Source organism: Misgurnus anguillicaudatus, chromosome 18, assembly GCF_027580225.2.
Source record: "Misgurnus anguillicaudatus chromosome 18, ASM2758022v2, whole genome shotgun sequence".
In the NCBI taxonomy this organism is placed as follows: domain Eukaryota; kingdom Metazoa; phylum Chordata; class Actinopteri; order Cypriniformes; family Cobitidae; genus Misgurnus; species Misgurnus anguillicaudatus.
Window position 1 is genome coordinate 33,616,611 of NC_073354.2, and position 19,459 is coordinate 33,636,069.

Below are 19,459 nucleotides of genomic sequence, written 5' to 3' on the forward strand. Positions count from 1 at the left end.
CAAGCTTTCAGTTTCACATTTACGAGGATTTAATTTCATGCGGTGCTAAGACAGAAAGTATTAAACTTCATTCCCATTCAATATCTGCACCAAACAAAAGTATCATCTTCTAGATTCGCCAACAGGGTCCAGCACGCCTCAGTCACAACAGCATCATCTGGGAACGACGACCTCTCGTCAGCTAACACCCATGCCGGCGCCAGGAGAACACGCCAAACCCATGCTGGAAAAAAACTTCACTGCTCTCTGGAGGGTCCTGACTTGACTGTTCACTCTTTTCCTGTCTATCTTGGGCTCGGTCGAAGTCTGTGTTTTTAGGAAAATTCCTCTGGCGCGACCCCGTAGGCCCAGCGTCTCAGAATCATTAGAAGCAAACCCCCGACTTGTGTTTGTCCTGCGCAAACATCTCAACTACCACTTCATCCATCTCATTTAGTGCGCTCTGAAATTTCAACTCCATGATTTTCTTCTGTTTCGCCGACACGATCACACGGGTTTACCTCCGTGCGGTCTCGAACGTGTCCGCTTCACCTACTTGAGGTCCCACAGAATGCTGTCGCTGGAGTTTCAGATGTACCGGTGAAGCAGAGCCGCGTTTCCGTGTGCCTGCCGGACTTATGCTGGATTTGCGCAGAGGGGCTTAGTCACATAATTCATCTTCAAACACTTTAAATCACTGAAGAGTGAGGACAGGACATTTGAATGAGAAATTTTTTTTAAAGGAACAAACACATATGTTTGTGCAATGTCGCCATCTCTTGGTGATTTATGGTGAGGATTTGTGTTGGAGTTCAGGTGCGATAATGGCAACCAAGTAGCAGTGGCCGTAAGTTACATGTAAATGACACACAGAAAGGTCAAAAGGTCCCTAAAAAATGTGTGTGTATATATATATATATACATATACAGGGCAAAAGTCTTAGGCCACCATGCCAGAATAAGATTTGTTGTTTTTTCAATGTTATAGTGATCATATATAATTGTTTCTCAGTCTCTTTAATAGAATACATCTAGAAAATACAGGAAATGTGTATATAGTACAGTAATAAAAATTGTATAAAATGTATACTGATGTGTCAAGTTTTTAGGGTAAACTCCCCTTTCACTTGAGCAATAGCAGGAAACTACAAGGTCTCTTAAACCTAAATAAAATTTAATTTTAAAGAAATAAGGGCGATTCTCACTAAATCCAGACTTAGAAGGTGTCCAGCATCAGATTTTTTTTTTAAAATCCCTTAAAGCCTTTTTTGCACATATAAGATTAAGGTCTGAACTTACTATAACCATTATTTTGAGAGGATTTAAAATATATTTCCTATAGAATTATTTTAATTTTTTAGATTATCATTATCAAAAATTATCATTACCGCAACATATTACATTAAATATGCATTTACAAACTCATGTTTCGGTAATGAGAACTAAAAAGTTGTCTAGGAACTATGACAAACAAAATTTCAACTTTTATCTGGAGAAAAAAATAAAAACTGCTTACCTGGTAGCCATCTTGAGTGTCACAGTCAATTATGTCCCTTACAACATTTTTTTTTTATTTTTATGAAAATGTTAGTTTATTGAGGGCTTAAACAATGATTGAAAATTGTTGTGGATGATGAAAAAATTGGTCTTAGACACATTTATATTCCTTATTATTGTCTCTACATTTACCAATGATCACCAAGTACCACATGTTTTTTTATTGTAAATGTTTATAGTATAACACGCACTGAAGCTTTTTTATTTAAATTTTAAATACTTCCATGTCAAAGAACCCAAAACCAGTCATAGACACGTTGCGGTAATGAAAATGTTTCCCTTAAATGTGGAAAAAACAACGAAATTTGTTTGTATAATGTCATTTGAAATCATGTGCAAAATAGTACATGAAGAGTTGTTTTTTCTTATTTTTATACTCTTACTTTGCATTTACTTTTTTTTATCAAAATGTTTCATGACATCTCATAAGTCTAATTTCGCGAGAATCACCCATTAGTCTTTTTACTTCATTCTGCCTGAAAAATGCTCAAGATGTATTTAGTGCAGAGAGAGGTCACACTAAAGACCGGCAATGCCTAAAGAAGAAAATATTTATGTTTTATTTTTTTGTACATATTTCCTGTATTTTCTGTTTGTATCTTAATTAAATAAATTGAAAAACAAATATGGATGGACATTAAAACTTCTAAAACAACAAGTCTGGTGGACTTTTGCACACAGTACTGTATGTATGTATGTATGTATACTGTATATATATATTTTTTGTTGAGACTTTTGACTTTCGTTAATTTTATGAAACACATGTTCACTTATGCATTTGGCGCATGCTTTAATACAACGTGGCTTACAGTGCATTCAAACTACACTGTAAAAATTGCTGTAGTTATGCAGCTCTTTGCCAGTAACTTACTGTAGATTTAAATTTATGTTTGTTCAAAGTTAAATAAACATTAAACATTAACAAGTCTTTGTCTTTACAGAATAAAACTATAAACTAACATGCAAAGCATTCTGGGAACCAGAATTTTTTTTCATTCAGATTTTGGTTCCCAGAATGCTTTGCATCAGGCTGTTATTTTAATTTTATTCTGTAAAGACAAAGACTTATTAATGTTTAATGTTCATTAAGACTGTTGCCAGTAAATAACATAAATGTAAATCTACAGTAAGTTACTGGCAAACAGCTGCATTTCTACAGACATTTTTTACAGTGTAGGACCACAATGGAAATAAATTATTTCTTTAACTTTACTGTGTTATCCTTGACAAATGTGTTTATTTCACTTTTTGTCCAATAAGATCAAACACAAGTTATCAGTATGTGTGATCCTGGAGGATCGAACCCATGACCATTGCATTGCTAATGCAAGCTCGACCTGATTTTGCGTAGTGGGGATTGTCCTCAGGGCAACATTTTCGTAAATAAACCTAAACCTTAAACCAAAGCCCTAACCATAAGTGAACCCTAAAATCAGGAAAATCATAAGTGAAAAACAAACTTTAAATTTATTTCTGAAATATGATTGGTTGATTGAAATGTCAACATAATGTTGCCCTGAGGACATCAACCACTTGACAAAATCAGGAGAGATGCTAATGATACTGATGTGAGCTACAGATACGGTTAAGGAAATACATTCGAAATGATTCACAGAACACTGAATTCACAGACTGATTTAATGTTACACTGTAAAAAAAAATTTTTTTTTTACGAACAATTACTTTACATTTTTTACAGTGGTTTACCATTATTGAAAAATATAATTAAAACACTGTAAAATTACAAACATTATCTGTCAATTAACGGCTCGATTGTTATTTTAAGTATTTTGTAATTAAAGACAAAATACAGAAAATCTACGTTTTTAAACGGGAAAATACTATATTATTTATACAGTACTTTTTTGTTTTCATGAATTACATACAAATTCATCTAAATTTACAATAAAAAATCTGTAATTAAATGTGTAGTTCATTATATTTAAAGTGCATGACCATACTAACAATTTAACATTTTTATTTGTAATTTTAAGGAAAATGTTCTTAGTTTTATATTTATTTGTATTTTTACAATTAAACTGTAATTCCAGACATAAGTTTTTACATCAAACAATGCTTGGACTTTTAAAGCTTGTTTTTCAGGATCAGATTTTGAGTCTTGTTGTGCCACTGGACACATACCTAATTCAGTAATGTAACACAGAAAGACCTTTCAATAAATCTGACAAAAGTCAGGAGTACAGTGAATAGCCCAGGCAAGTATTTTGTAAAGAACCAAAAGTTTTAAATCCCTTACAATATAAGCAACACACTTGAAATTTTTGTCACTTGCTTCAGTTTTCATTTACCATATGTACATTGAGAATAATTTGCAATAATACTAATATATATATATATATATACACACACACACACGCACGCACGCACGCACGCACACACATATATATATATATATATATATATATATATATATATATATATATATATATATATATATATATATATATATATATATTAGGGCTGTCAATAGATTAAAAAAATTAATCTAGATTAATCGCATGATATCATGAGTTAACTGCGATTAATCGCAAATTAATCGCACATTTTTTCCATTCTAAATTTACCCTAATTTAACACTTTTCAGGTTTTTAATATTCTAATCATATATACATATATATATAGATGCTTTATGCTAATGTATGTTAACAATAGCCTGTTTACATTTTTAACAGGATCATCAGCCATTGTTTTGTATACGAATTTTCCTTTAAGAAGATTTTTCTTTCTCCATTTTTGTTTGCTGCTGTATCATTTGTGACCTGTGCTGGCAAGTTGAGTCAGAATTAGCCAATTTAAAAAAAAAATAGTTGTTCATATTTTGACATTCTCTATTAAAACGTAGAACAATGCATGATTTGTTGAAATATAACAAAATATGACAGAACTACACGTGTTTGAAGATGAAAGAGTCAAATTACCACAAAAATTACCAGAAAAATTACCACATCCATATTCCATACATTATATTACCACATCAATACGTTAAAATCACTGGTAAAACTAATAGATTTAGCACACACAAAGCAAAAACATCATCAATGTATGTTCAACTTTTTTCCTTTTGTTTGATTGACATTGAGACAGACTGCTTAAAATCTAAGTGATCTAATATAATGTTACACATCAGATATTTTTACCCAACAGTTAACCAAACATTTACTTAAGACATAACAGATTATAGATCCTACCTGCGTGAATTCTTATAAAAACGGATATTTGTAAAACTGTAATTTTGTGTAGATGTCTCCAGGTCGCGCGCACGCGCGTCTGTGTGCACGCGCTTCAGATGTCAGTCAGTCAGCCTGAGGGGATCGCTTTTGAGTCTTGTCGCTCTTACTAACTCTTTAACATTAATCAGGTACCGAACTTTATCTCTCTTAATGACTATTTTAACATCAAGCAAGTCCTGCAGTATATTTTTTAAGTCATGCATAAAAGCGAAACCAAAATGAATTGAGACGCATTTTTGTATTAGATTAAGCATTATGAGGACGGTAACGTTACACCTCTCAGACGTATAAATAAAGATCATTTCAGATGTCCAACGAGCATTTAAAGCATTGGATTTGGTAGACGATTTGCTTAATGTTCTTATTTCTATGAAAACCTTTTACTCATTTAGAGAGAGTCACATTTGTCTGCGTCTCTGTTCATTCAACTATGGGCTGGACCAAGGGTCAAACAGAAATTGCGCGTTGCGTTAATCTCCGTTAAAAAAATTAGTGGCGTTAAAATGAATTTGCGTTAACGCGTTATTAACGCGTTAATTTTGACAGCTCTAATATATATATATACATACACACACACACATAAGTATTTTCCTACCATATAATGTCTATTTTATTTTATCAATTTCTATCACCATTATTTAAATTATAATTGTATGTATAGCTGCTTTACAACAATAAAAACTTTTAAAAGTGCTATATAAATCAAAATAAACTAAATGTGTGTGGGCTGACTACAAAAGTGTAAATGTCAGAATAAAGAATAACACAAATAACAGTGAAGTACACCATTTATTTTCTTTACAAACACATGAAAATGCGTATTAAAACATTATTTTGGTGTCTTGATATCAGGGGAAAAAAGTCAAAAACAGAACACACAAAAAGGTATAAAATAAATATTTGTTCCATGGCACGCACACACACACACACATTCTGGTTTCCATGTTTTGTGGGGACATTCCATAAACGTAATGCATTTTATACTGTACAAACTGTATATTCTATTCCCTTCCCCAAACCCTTACCCCAACCATCACAGAAAACTTTCTGCGACCTTAGATTTTCAAGAAACATCATTCCGTTTGATTTATAAGCTTGGTTCCTCATGGGGACCTCACAAATGTCCCCACGAGGTCAAAATTTACTGGTATTCCTATCTTTGTGGGGACATTCGGTCCCCACAACGTGATAATTAGCAGGTACACACACATACATATAATGGAACAAACATCTACATACTGTGTAGCTTCCATTAGCACTCCTGGAACATCACAATTATACATGGATAGACAATGCCAAAAGCACCGCACAATTTGTTAAAGGCGGAGTCCACGATGTTTGAAAAACGCTTTGGAAAAGGAGACGGGCCGACTACCAAAACACACTTATAGCCAATCAGCAGTAAGGAGCGTGTCTACTAACCGACATCCTTGCCGGGTTGCATATGTGTGTGGCGGGTCTATCAACAGAAGGTCCAGATTCTATTGGGGTAGGGGCGTGTTTGTTTAGGTGATTTCAAATATCAACATTGGCTTTCAAACATCATGGACTCCGCCTTTAATCACCACAAAACATGTGAAGTCAAGCTCCAGATCACGAACTGTAGTATCTGTAAGGAAAGGAAAGAAAAAAATTGTGAGATTGGTTATTTTTCTGTAATCACATTTTAATCAATCAAACATTTCTCAGCCAATCAGAATAAAACATTCAACAGGCCAGTGGTATAAAAAACATTAATTTATAAATCTGCATGATTAATTGGTAACCCCAGGTAAATTGTGAAGTGTCATGCAAGATAACCCAGGATTAAACTGACCTAGGGTTTTGAGTGACTGAATGTTTCATATTACTTTCATATTTCACATGAGTGGCATGCCATAATATATGCCACTGTAGCACTCACACACAGACCAAGTTTGACAAGTGAGAAATTCATTACATACGAAACGTTGTCCGTAGATGGCAAGAAGTATTTGAGTAACCGAACTGATTAATATTCACATGCCGGTCAAAAAACACGTGTAACTTAATATGCAAGCTGAAATGCAGCAAACAATTATTACGTGAAACAAACTAACAGTTAGGCTAATACGCTAAATATAAACTAATACGTGATGCACATGGCTAAAATGTGGTTAATATTTAGCGAGCCAACATTATATTTTTAAATATAACGTCAATAAATTGGTTTAATAACTAGAGTATCTTTATCTGTTCTTACCTGTATTTACTCAGTCGCAAACTTGTCGTGGTAACCTTTGGATGCAGACACATGCGCACAAGCGGCTTCTTCTTCTTCTTCTTCTTCTTTTGTTGTTTAAATGGTGGGTGGCAAACCAACTTAAGGTGCATTTACCGCCACCTACTGGATTGGAGTATGGAGCACTCGCACAAGCGGCTCTTCCTGCAGACACATGCGTACTACGTTTTATTGACCCATTGGCGCAAAAAAAAAAAAAAAAAACGTGAAACAAATTCAATTCTTGTAGATTTTTAGCACTTAATTACCACTGTATTTCACAGAACAATCAAACATTAAAATAAATTAAATAAACTTTAATAAGTTGTGCTGTGTTTTTCTGGGTGGGGTTTGGGGGTTCATGTAAAAAGCTTGCACTGGGTGGAAGACAAACTAGTAATTTCTTATATTAGTGAGGACACTAAAGAGATGCTGACTTTCTTTTGGTTTTACTACTTCAGGATAACCCTTTAATGTATACCTCACCTCGGGTCTTTGACCATGGTTTTACTACACTAAACGGCTACACTAACCATGGTTCTGTGGTTTTAGAAAAACATGGTTGTCAAAACCATGGTTATTTTGTGGTTACCATGGTTTTACTACAGTAACCATGCTTTTTTGGTTTTAAGTTAACTGTAGTAAAACCATGGTTAATTTTCGTAAGGGAAGTCACCATGAGCTCACAAGATACTCACTGTGTGGGTCATGATCTTAATGTGTAAGCACGCTGCACACTCAATGTGTGCTCATATGAAGGTCACAATATGAGATCGCTTCACACTCACTGTACGACCCCATAAAGCCCACCATATGCAAGTACCGGCATGTTTTGGTGCTGGTTTGCTGGTGAACACCAGCTAAACCAGCATCAGCACCAGCATTAGCACCAGCTAAACCAGCATCAGCACCAGCATTAGCACCAGCTAAACCAGCACCAAACCAGCATTAGCACCAGCATCCCATGCTGGTCATTCCAGCATGACCAGCATATATTGTGTTTTGGTGCTGGTATGCTGGTGACCACCAGCTAAACCTGGCATAGACCAGCATAATTCCCATGCTGGTCCATGCTGGTTTGATGCTGTTTTTTTCAGCAGGGTGCTCAGAGAGCTAATATGCTAGCTTTTGCTATTGGAAACATGTCACTATTTAATTGCAACTGATATCGGGCAAAATAAAAGAAAAAGTAAAAAAGACATGAATTTCTCTCTGCATGAACCCATCCACTGCAAGTCATGAACACACAAAAACCACACACACAGATATGCACATCCCACACAGGGCAACTATCACTGCAACACCCCAACACTTCAATAACTTAGCTGTGGGATTGAACAAATAATCTCTGAGTTACAAAGTCTGACTCGCTATAACCACTAGGCCACAAAGTTAGTGTACATTGTAACAATAGTATGAGTGACCTCACATTGGTCACGATGTGAGTTCATGGTCCAACTGTGCTCTCATTCCATGGTCATAATAATGTAAGGTCACGGCACACTCACTTTGTCATAGCAGGACAACACACATATGTCTGGAAAACGTAGGTCCAAGAGTAGAAAGTCACCCTTCTTACCTGTAATTTTAAGAAATATAGGAATGATCATAGGCTCAAAATTTAGGACACTTTCTACACAGCATTTTATACAGCCCTGTGCATGGCGTGTATATACCATATAAAATGTCAACAACAAGGTTATGGCATCAAGAAGCCTACAAATAAAGATTCTAGAAAGCACAGATTTTAAGTAAAAGTGACCAGGATTGACAGATATGTGTTTAAGCATTGTGGCCTAGTGGTTAGAGAATCAGACTTGTTTGCAACCCAGAGGATGTTGGTTTGATTTCCACAGCTGGAAGGAAGTGATTGCAGTGTTTGGGTGATGCAGTGATACTTGCTCTGTGCATGTGTGTGTTCATGACTTGTTAAGGGTTCACTGTATGATTTGCAAATAAATGTTGACATCTCAGTGACCTGTTTTTCAAATAGCAAATGCTAGCATATTAGCTCTCTGAGCAACATCTTGATGGTACTTTGTAAATTGTGCCTGCTCACAGTGAGTGTGTCATGATCTCACATTGTGAACATAACATAGTAGTTGCGGCCAGTGACTTCTTTTTTTGAGGGCGCAAAATGCAAAGTTTGTCACATGTATGCAGCCGTCATGTGTGTGGCTCGTCATTTCAAAATATGTGTTTGGCGCGTCATGTAAACTTGTGTGCATCACGCGGGATGTCAAAATACAAGCCTGCTGCAGATGCTTTGAAGGGGTTCGCATTTGTCAGATACTCACTTAATCTCATGTGTAATCAGAGTTTACTGTTAAGTTAGTATCTTGTGAGTATTTTGTGAACGTGAGCTTCTCTTGTATCATAAAAACTTTTGATGCGTGTGCAGCAGGCATGTATTTTGTCAAGACACGTGATGCACATGGTTCACATGATGCAATGTACACACATATTTTGAAATGACAAGCAACACACATAACACTCCGAATACATATTTTGAATTTATGCACCTCGGAAGAGAGGTCATGTACTGTGAGTGCAACAATGTGAGGTCACTCAGGCTATTGTCACAATTTGAGGTTACTGCACACTCACTGTGCGCTCATACTATGGCCCTGAGGTGAGGTCACAGCACACTCAGTGTCCGCTCAAATCATATTACGACACACTTGCTGTTGCCATACTATGGTCAATGTGAGGTCATGGCACACTCATTGTGCACTGAACTCAACATTTTGAATTCACAAAGAGCTTGCACATAACTCACAAGATGAGAATGTCACAGTATGAAAATGATGTGATTTTACTGTGATTATCGCGTGATCTCACATGTTGACTGGGTACAGTACAGTGTTTAAGTCACTATGTCTATAGTGAGCAGTGTTTCCCATACATTGATTTATTTGTGGTGGCCCACCACAGAATCAACACTGACCCCCACAAATAGAATTTTCATGATTCCCATTTACATTTTAATTTCACCATTTAAAACAGCTTAATTCGGCTTAAAATATAATTTCATACATAATACAGATCAAATACAGATACAGATCAAAGAGTAGAAGTGAAACATATTTCAGGTGCCAACACTAGATCAAACGCAAACACAACATGATGACGTCATATATATGCTAATTAGCGGGTGACGTCATCACCACCACAGTCTCCTCAAAATCCTGTGGGAAACACTGGTGAGGGATATCTCGCATGTGTGTGCCTTTACAAAACTCAACCATGGTTACTGTAGTTAAACCATGGTTAGTGTAGTTTTGCTAATAGTAATCAATATACCAAAAAAAGAGAATACTACACTTTTACAACAACAAAAAATGTTAATTTTCATGAGGGGGTGTGTGCATCTGTACAGTAGGGAAAGAAGTGAGAGTTTTACTGTAGTGTTTGTGCATGGTGCATGTTCCTCTCACATAGGCCTAACATGTTTACAGTTCAGCCTCTGTCCAAAGCCACATTAATTTTTATTCAACTTTCATTTATGGACAGTAGACAGCAGTGATTTGTTCGTTAGCAATTCTTTCAGTTACTGATGTAAGCAGAGTGTGTATGTATTGGCCATATGTCTACTTAGACATGTCATTTGTAACTTCAACATCTCCCACCTCTTGCATACAAAAAAGACATTTAGGACTTTTAAAATATACCATGGGTGCATTGCCTTCTTAACAATATATATACACACGCACGCACGGTTTTTTGTAGTCACATAATACTTTAAAAATAACTATTGCGATGGTTGCACTATTATTACGCTATTGGGTGTCTCGCCTTGTTGTTATTAGCCCTGATTGGTTGTTTTGACCGTCATCCAGATCTCTGGCCTATGACAATTCAGCGCGCACTTTTCAACATTTCAAACTCCTGCAGCCGGTAGTATTTGCTGATGCTGCTGGAGGGAGGAGTTCACTCTGCAGAACTGCAGCAGTACATCGGTTGGTCCACTACTGACTTTTACTATAATTGGTTACCTCTATCGGGTATTTTTTTATTCGGTTGAACTTAAGTTAGAAAACATAATATGGACAAAGACTTTTACCAACGGGTACCGGACATATGGAAAACTGCAGCAGGTAAATACCTTTTACTTTACCATTTTTCTAATGACGCATAAAGAAAGTGTTCAAGTAAGATGCTAACCGCGATTAGCCCGAGAACGATATTTGCAAATATCAATGTAAGAACCGCCAATACTAACCAACTGCAGAAGCGCAGACCCATACGTCATGACAGTCTGAGACTGACAGTCCCAGCCTGACAGTCTGAGGCCGGAAGAGGGCCTTATAAGGCATTCCGCTACTTCTATGTCGTTGTAAGTAATACGGTAATATGATTATGCAGGCATGCGGGTTTTCTGTCTTTTATGCTCCGTACGGACGCTAACTTTGTTAGAAAATCATACCCATTATATCAAAAGCATGGACTATGATCAAGACCCACGTCGATAAAAAAAATGCAGGGCTTGCACAGAGCGATTCACTCGACATCAAAGTACCGTGAGATCAGAGTGCGTGTTTTGCTTGTTTTAAGAAATGTATTAAAAAGATTTAATTTAAAAAGATATATTTGAGATGCAACTGTATATTATTTATAAATATATAGGGCGATTTCAGAATGACTGAGGCACTTTTTGCTTTATGATATGAATTATATTTTATATATACACACACGTAAGTTATGTCTGTTTATGTATTTGTGTAAAATAATGTAAAACGTAAGAATTGTTATTTGCTACAGACACTTGTTAATAGTTTTTTTTTTGTTTAATGTATAGTTTATTATCCATTTTTATGTGTCATAAATGAATAAAAATAAATGTAACACAAATCTTAAAAAATAAAGCTTGAGCATTTGATTTGAATGAAAAAGCATTTTAATAGATTTTAATGTTTAATAATTCTCCGTCCATCTCCGGTCTGAGATTACAACTCCACCACTTCCGCCTCAGACTGTGTGTCATAAATGAATAAAAATAAATGTAACACAAATCTTAAAAAATAAAGCTTGAGCATTTGATTTGAATGAAAAAGCATTTTAATAGATTTTAATGTTTAATAATTCTCCGTCCATCTCCGGTCTGAGATTACAACTCCGCCACTTCCGCCTCAGACTGTGTGTCATAAATGAATAAAAATAAATGTAACACAAATCTTAAAAAATAAAGCTTGAGCATTTGATTTGAATGAAAAAGCATTTTAATAGATTTTAATGTTTAATAATTCTCCGTCCATCTCCGGTCTGAGATTACAACTCCGCCACTTCCGCCTCAGACTGTGTGTCATAAATGAATAAAAATAAATGTAACACAAATCTTAAAAAATAAAGCTTGAGCATTTGATTTGAATGAAAAAGCATTTTAATAGATTTTAATGTTTAATAATTCTCCGGTCTGAGATTACAACTCCGCCACTTCCGTCCTCAGACTGTCAGGCTGGGGCTGTCAGTCTCAGACTGTCATGACGTAGGGTTCTGAATCTGCGCGTCTGCAGTTGGTTCTATCTCAGAACCGCTAATGTAATGTGTGTTGTTAGTCGTTATTAGGTCAAGCTCACATAACGTGATGTCTGAAATTGATGAGACGTTTATAGTAACGTTAAGGCTTCTTGTCGTGTTTTGTTTTCTTGTAACTACGCTAATAAAACCTTTGGTTAACAAGCTAAATGTTTCGCAGTTATACATGTTGTTCCAAGGTAGTTATATGAAGCATTTGACACGCTCTGTAGCTGATGTTGATAATATATAAGCAGAAGTTTCGTCGAAGTTTTTAAGTAAACTCTAAAATCAATCTGCGACCGTAAAATCCTGACGTACTTTCCGTATTATGATTATCAGTGATACTAGTGCGTTTATTTTGAAGCATAAATAGTAATGTATATTTGGAATGTGTAAATTGATCACTGGGCTCTGTAGAAGATTATACAATCCTGTTTTTTCTAGGATCTACTGTGGATCGCTGGGACTTAAGTCAAAATGAGACCGAGAATGTGTTTTATCTCAAGCTGGTGAGTAACGTTTCAATTTTGAAAGTCCACATCCCATTAAATAAAATGACTAATATTGTTTTTGTGTGCGTTTCCCCCTCAAGCTCCAGAGAAGTCTCCTACCACGCCATACATAAGGTATTAATTTTATCCCAATATATAAAGACTGTGTTCGCATATTATTGGAAATTATTGACAAATACTACAACAACGTTGCCAAAAACGTTGGCAAGCGCTCACAATTGGTGTCTGCTAGGGATGGGCGATATGCCCTAAAATCCATTTTGCGATATACGTTGCAGCCTCTTGCGATAGCGATATGTATTGCGGTATGATGCTTTTAGTAGACTCGTTTCAGAACATGTTATAAAGACCCTTAGAAAAAGTGTTTAAGTCCAAAATGCCAATTTTGCACGTGAAGCAGCAGTTAACTTATGTGCGATCTACCGGCATTGCCTTTGAGATTGACTGGTCGCTGACGCTTTCAGCCATGTTTATTCAAAATGACGAATATGATTATGCGTTGCAGCCGCCAGCAGCTCGTGGCTCTATATTTCACGGGTTGATAGCGTCATCAACATGCTTTATCGCGATAGTGCAATAGAATTAAAATCTCTATTGTATGCCAATTTTGTATCGTTTATATTGCATATCGTTTATATTGCCCATCCCTAGTGTCTGCCTAGCGTTTTTTAACAGCATTTACATGCTTCTGCACGATTGTGACTTCATGAGCAACGTCACTCTAGAATTTTTATGACACAATCCTAGACTTCATCTTCTCATCAAATTTCCTGTTCAGTCAAATGCTCTTTAGTTATATGCTGAAGTGTCCTGCCCCCTAAATTGCACAGAACATGATATCACACGCACATGAGATAAGACATACATTTACTAGTTCTTAGCATGAAGTAGGGGATAGGAATGATTCAGACAGTGTAAATATGCTTTCCATTGGGGTGAATGAAGTCTGCCACTACAATGCACAAACATACAGGGTGCTCCGGTCCAGCGTGACAGCACTGGCATATGTAGGAGTCTCTGCCAAAAACAGTTTGGAGGAGATCAAACATCACAATCAGTTAGACGGCCTTAACATTATAAACAGCAGTAATGAGTAGAAGAGAAACACTGCTGCATACACACCAACAAAATTTACATATCACTGTTATCATTGTTTTTATTCTGTAATAACACTTTATATCTTAATTGTGATTTTATTTTAATACAACTGTGGCGCTCACAAGCTGTGAAATGCGACTTTGCTGGACTGTGCCATAAACACTATTGATCATTTAAAAAATAGGGAAGGTCTTCTCGACAGTTCGGTTGTGATTTTCTGTTTCAGTTAAAATGACCTCCACATAAAATAATGCTACATGTTCCAAGAGGGCAGGGTGCTTCAGTGTTAAAAAAGAGCATTTGATCGGAAAGAAAATTTGATGAAGAAGCTAAAGTGTAAGCTGACCCTAATTCATGTGTTCCTTATACCACATACATGTGGGGAACATGGGACATTTGATGATGGTAGATAAAAAATATATTTTGTACGTTCTACCATTTTTAATAATAATAATAGTAACTTCTCAGAAATGTATTATACAGCATGCTCGTCTTGAAAAGGTGATAATTTTTTGGCTTAAACATGTTTTTAAATTCCATTTTCCAACAGTGATAACTGCTAAAGATGAAACACATTAATTCTTTCTTTTTTCTTTTAGATCAACATTGAAGCATTGTTTACAGTAAGAATAGGCACCAACAGAAAGACAAATCCAACACTAGTAAGTATTAACTGGCAAATATAAAACCAGCCTTATCAATTTTAAGGCCTAGTGTAGAGAAATAAAAATTATCGTGCCATCCCTGATGTATCTGACGTTCTTTTGTTAGGGAAGCACATGTTATTTTACAAAAAATACTAATTTGTGGGTCTACATAATGTTATAAAAATGTTTATCATTATTCTATCTCTATATTAAAGGAAAACACCACAGTTTGTCAATATTTTACTATGTTCTTACCTCAACTTAGACTAATTAATACATCCCTATATTTTTCAATGCGGGCATCACTAGTTTACACTGCCAGAATGTTTCAGTGTCAAATTTGGTTAAAAATGTTAATAAAAAATAATCTTGTTTAAAGGAAAGGTACAATACTTTTCAGTGAATTATATTGTGTTCTTTTTTATCCCCTAGATGCACCAAGGATCAAGGTGATTTTTGGCAGCTTGGAGAATTTTTCTTTATCTGTCACATCTGGTACAGAATCTCTGACATTTTGGTATTTGTAATGTTTATTTTATTATATTTGTATACTTATGCTAGATATTAATATACTTGTATAGTTACTGTATGTTTCTGAATTAAGAGATAGCCCCAGGTAAAAATGTAAAACTGATATAATACTGATATTGAAAATACAAGCTAAAATGGCACAATTTGTTGCTTTCTCCACCTGTTTCACAAATGAAAACATTTTATATGCACAGATTCACTTGCCGGAACTGTACAGATTTTTCTTGTTTAATTTCAGGCCAATCTGTATTGTAGACACAACGTTTGTTATATGAATGCCCCATCTGAAGGGAACTGCCTTGAAAAAAATATTAATGGCATTTTCTTTTCGTCTTATCTCTGTATAGACCATGGCTCCTCCCATCTTACCCTGGAGAGCCGGTGCCCTGCAGAGTTAGCTTCAACCTTAAAGGAAAACACCACAGGTTTTTCAATATTTTTTATGTTATCACCTCAACTTAGACAAATCAATACAAATCCTTTTTTTCAATGTGTGCACTTTTGGTCTTTGTGCAGCGCGTCGTGAATGTGTTGGCATTTACCCAAGCCCAATTCATTCCTTAGGAACAAAACAAAAGTTTTATTTTGTGCCACCACACTTACTCGTGTAACTACTCATGTAACAGTCTTTAAATAGGAAAAAACATGGAAGTGTTTGGTGGCTTTTAAATTAATCCCTGTTTGGATCCTAAGGAATTAATGGGGCTGGGCTGGGTGCTGGCGCATTCGCGACGCGCTGTGCAGGGATTGGAAGTGCATGCATTGAAAAAAGATAAGTATGTGTTGGTTGATCTAAGTTGAGATGGGGACATGGTAAAGTGTTGAAAAACTGTGTGTCTTCTTTAATCAAACATACCTGAGGTAGATGGGTTTGATCAGGGTTGATGCTAAACTCTGCAGGGCAGCGGTTCTCCAGGGTAGGATTTGAGGAACCCTGTTATAGACGGTTTCAGCGACAGTAACATACATAAACGCTTTTGTGGCCCAAACCTAACTTCCGGGAGATTTCCGTGTAGAACCAATATAGGAAAAAACTGAAATTCTGTCATAATTTACTCACTCTCATTTTGTTGCAAACCTGTGTACATTTCTTTGTTCTGATGAACACAAAGGAAGATATTTTGAGGAATGTTTTTAACCAAACCGTTCATAAGCCCCATTCACTTCCATAATATTATTTTTTCCTACTGTGGAAGTGAATGGGGCTCATGATTAGGGCTGTGACGGTTGTCATAACCACACACAACCACGGTGGTGAAGTGCGACCCACGATGGTAAAGTGGGACCCGCGATGGTGTGCACGTCACAAACAAATTAATTACAATCTTCACAGCAAAACTTCCTTTTTTTCAAAGCATGTAGGTGCTCCAGAGCATCTGTCATTGCTAAGTAACCTAAGCATTGCTTGACGTTGTGACGAGCACCCACCGGCGGAAAAAGAAACTGGCGCCTGTGAACAAGCATGTTCGTTAAGAAATGTATATCTGATCATTGTTTAAATTTTTATTTTTTAAAATACAGTGGGGAAAGTGAGTATTTGACACATCGGCATTTTTATCGGTGGGGGGATTTCTAAGTGATATAGCCAGATGTAGCCATCAAGCCAAATGTTGAATTCATACAAAGAAATCAGAACATTTAAGTATACACGTTGAGTCATGATAAATAAAGCGAAGTGACACAGGGAATAAGTATTGAACACACATATTTAATACTTTATAGAAAAGCCTTTGTTGGTGATTACAGCTTCTAGTTGTTGTATGGAGAGACCAGTCGTCTTCATTGCTCAGGAGTGATTCTGGCTCATTCTTCCATACAAATGGTCTTTAAATCTTGAAGGTTCATTGGGCCTCTTTTATGAACTTTGATCTTTAGTTCTCTCCATAGATTTTCTATGGGATTTGTATCAGGTGATTGACTGACCACTTCATTGTTTCCTTGGCCTTGTGTGTGGGATCATTGTCTTGCTGAAATGTCCACCCTCTTTTCATTTTTAGCTTTCTGGTAGATGGCAGCAGATTTTTATCCAGAATGTCCCGGTACATTTCTCTATTCATCCTGCCTTCAATAATATGAAGTCTGCCAGTAACCCTTGCTGAAAAGCAGCCCCAAACCATTATGGTTCCACCCCCAAACTTAACTGTTTGTATGGTGTTCTTGGGGTGGTGGGCAGTGCCATTTCTTCTTCAAACATGGTGTGTAGAATGACTGCCAAAAAGTTAAATTTTGCTTTCATCTGACTAGTGTTGTCAAAATTATCGATATTTCGATAGATATCGATACTGAAATTTTAAAACGATTCCAATACTCGTGTCCCGCGGAATCGATACTCCGAGACGAGCTGCGAGTTGTTTTTTATGTAACTCTGCAAACACCAGCTGCACGCTCTCTCTCTCTCTCTCTCTCTCTATCTGTCTTTTAAACGGCGCCGCACACACAGTGCACGTGAATACAGTGCTCCGCCTCCTCTCCTCGTCTCGTCCGCTCTGGTTTAACAGTAGTACAAGAAAGCCAAGCAGTGTTGCTGTGTGGAGGTTTTTTCGGATGTGAGTCAAATAAACATGCGAACCCGAAGGACACAAGTGAAGTAAGCCAAATATGCGTTGCTAAAGAGCCGCGTGCTAACGGCGCTAGCAAAGCACTGAAGGACCGACACGCCGACGAGAGATTGATAATCATCCCAAACTATTAATTCTAGACTTTCCAAATTGTTGTTGATATGCGTGTGGTCACGTTTTGCCTGTAATGATCCAAGTTAATACAATCGCCTCACAGTTATCAGACTTAGGAAATTAGACAGCATTTTAGCTGACAACACTTTTACTGTGGTAAAAAGTTAATGAACCCAGATACTGTTGTGCTTTAAGTTCACAAAAACACGTCATTTATTAACCCTCATGTCGTTCAGTGAGGTATATTTTCATATTTACACTATAATCTGTTTATCATATAAATGTTAATGTATTAACATTAACAAACAAAAAGCAATGCATTTGTTTAAGTACTTGTTTATCTTTTTTACTATGCTAATGCTCACTATCTCAGATAAACTCAGATAATGCTGCTAAAATTATTCTTTTTTTTACCTTGAATGCCATTGCTCTAATTTATTTTTTATATTTTGATATATTTTATATTTTGCTTAAATGTTTAATATATCTGCTGTTCATATATGTTAATTTATTAGTGTGTTATATGATTAGAATGTTGTCCTGTTTTTAATATAAAGCACAGCAATGAGATTTGAGACTGTTTCTCCCTTTTCAGAAAAAGTATCGAAAAAGTATCGGAATCGAAACCATTGGCATAGTATCGGTATCGAACCAATAATTTTGGTATCGTGACAACACTACATCTGACCATACTATAGTCTCCCAATAATCCACAGGCTTCTCCAAATGCTCTTTCGCAAACTTTAACCGAGCCTCAACATGCTTTTTGTTCAGCAATGGAGTCTTGCGTTGTGAGCGTGCATGGATGCCATGGCGGTTCAGTGCATTGCTTATAGTTTAGACCTTGATGCGAGGTCTTCCTGAAGTTCTGCCCGAGTGGTTCTTGGCTCATGGAGAACTCTCCTGATTATTCTTTGCACTCCTTGGACAGGGATCTTACTTGGGAGGACCTGATTGTAGCCGGTTTATGGTGAAGTGATGCTCTTACCATTTCTGGATAATGGCCCCCACAGTGCTCACAGGAACATTCAGCATTCTGGAAATGCGCCTATAACCATTCCCATCAAAATGCTTTTCAACAATAAGATTACGAGGATCTTGAGAAAGTTCTTTGCTTTTACCCATCATGAAGTCTTTCCTGTGTGCCTCCTGGGTAATGAGAAGCATTTATACACAGCAAGGTCTTCAGTGTTGGATCTGCACTGCTGGTGTTTATATGGGTACCACCAGACCTGGTGGTGCCCATGTGTGCACCGGGAGTGTTAATTTGGCACTGGTGATTTTGCTGTGTAGGCCATCAGTTGTGTTCAATGCTTGTTCCCTGTGGCATTTCGCTTTGTTTATTATGAATCAACTTGTAAATGTTCCTTTGTATGAATTCGGTGTTTGGCTTGATGGCTACATCTGGTAGAAATTTTGTGTCAATAGCCCACTTGGAGGTCCCCTTACTAGTGGA

At 36.4% G+C, this 19,459-nt stretch overlaps 2 long non-coding RNA genes across 2 annotated transcripts; one reads left to right on the forward strand and one right to left on the reverse strand.

Annotated features, from left to right (window-relative positions):
• Nucleotides 1-5,557: 5,557 nt before the first annotated feature.
• Nucleotides 5,558-7,784, reverse strand: LOC129416990 (uncharacterized). Its single transcript, XR_008635649.2, has 2 exons — nt 7,009-7,784; nt 5,558-6,396 (listed from the first exon to the last, which is right to left on the reverse strand). It is a non-coding gene; the product is annotated as an uncharacterized lncRNA (long non-coding RNA).
• Nucleotides 7,785-10,273: 2,489 nt separating this feature from the next.
• LOC141350614 (uncharacterized) lies at nt 10,274-17,566 on the forward strand. The gene is made up of 5 exons (XR_012358732.1): nt 10,274-11,123; nt 12,988-13,052; nt 13,136-13,169; nt 14,753-14,815; nt 15,233-17,566. It is a non-coding gene; the product is annotated as an uncharacterized lncRNA (long non-coding RNA).
• Nucleotides 17,567-19,459: the final 1,893 nt, after the last annotated feature.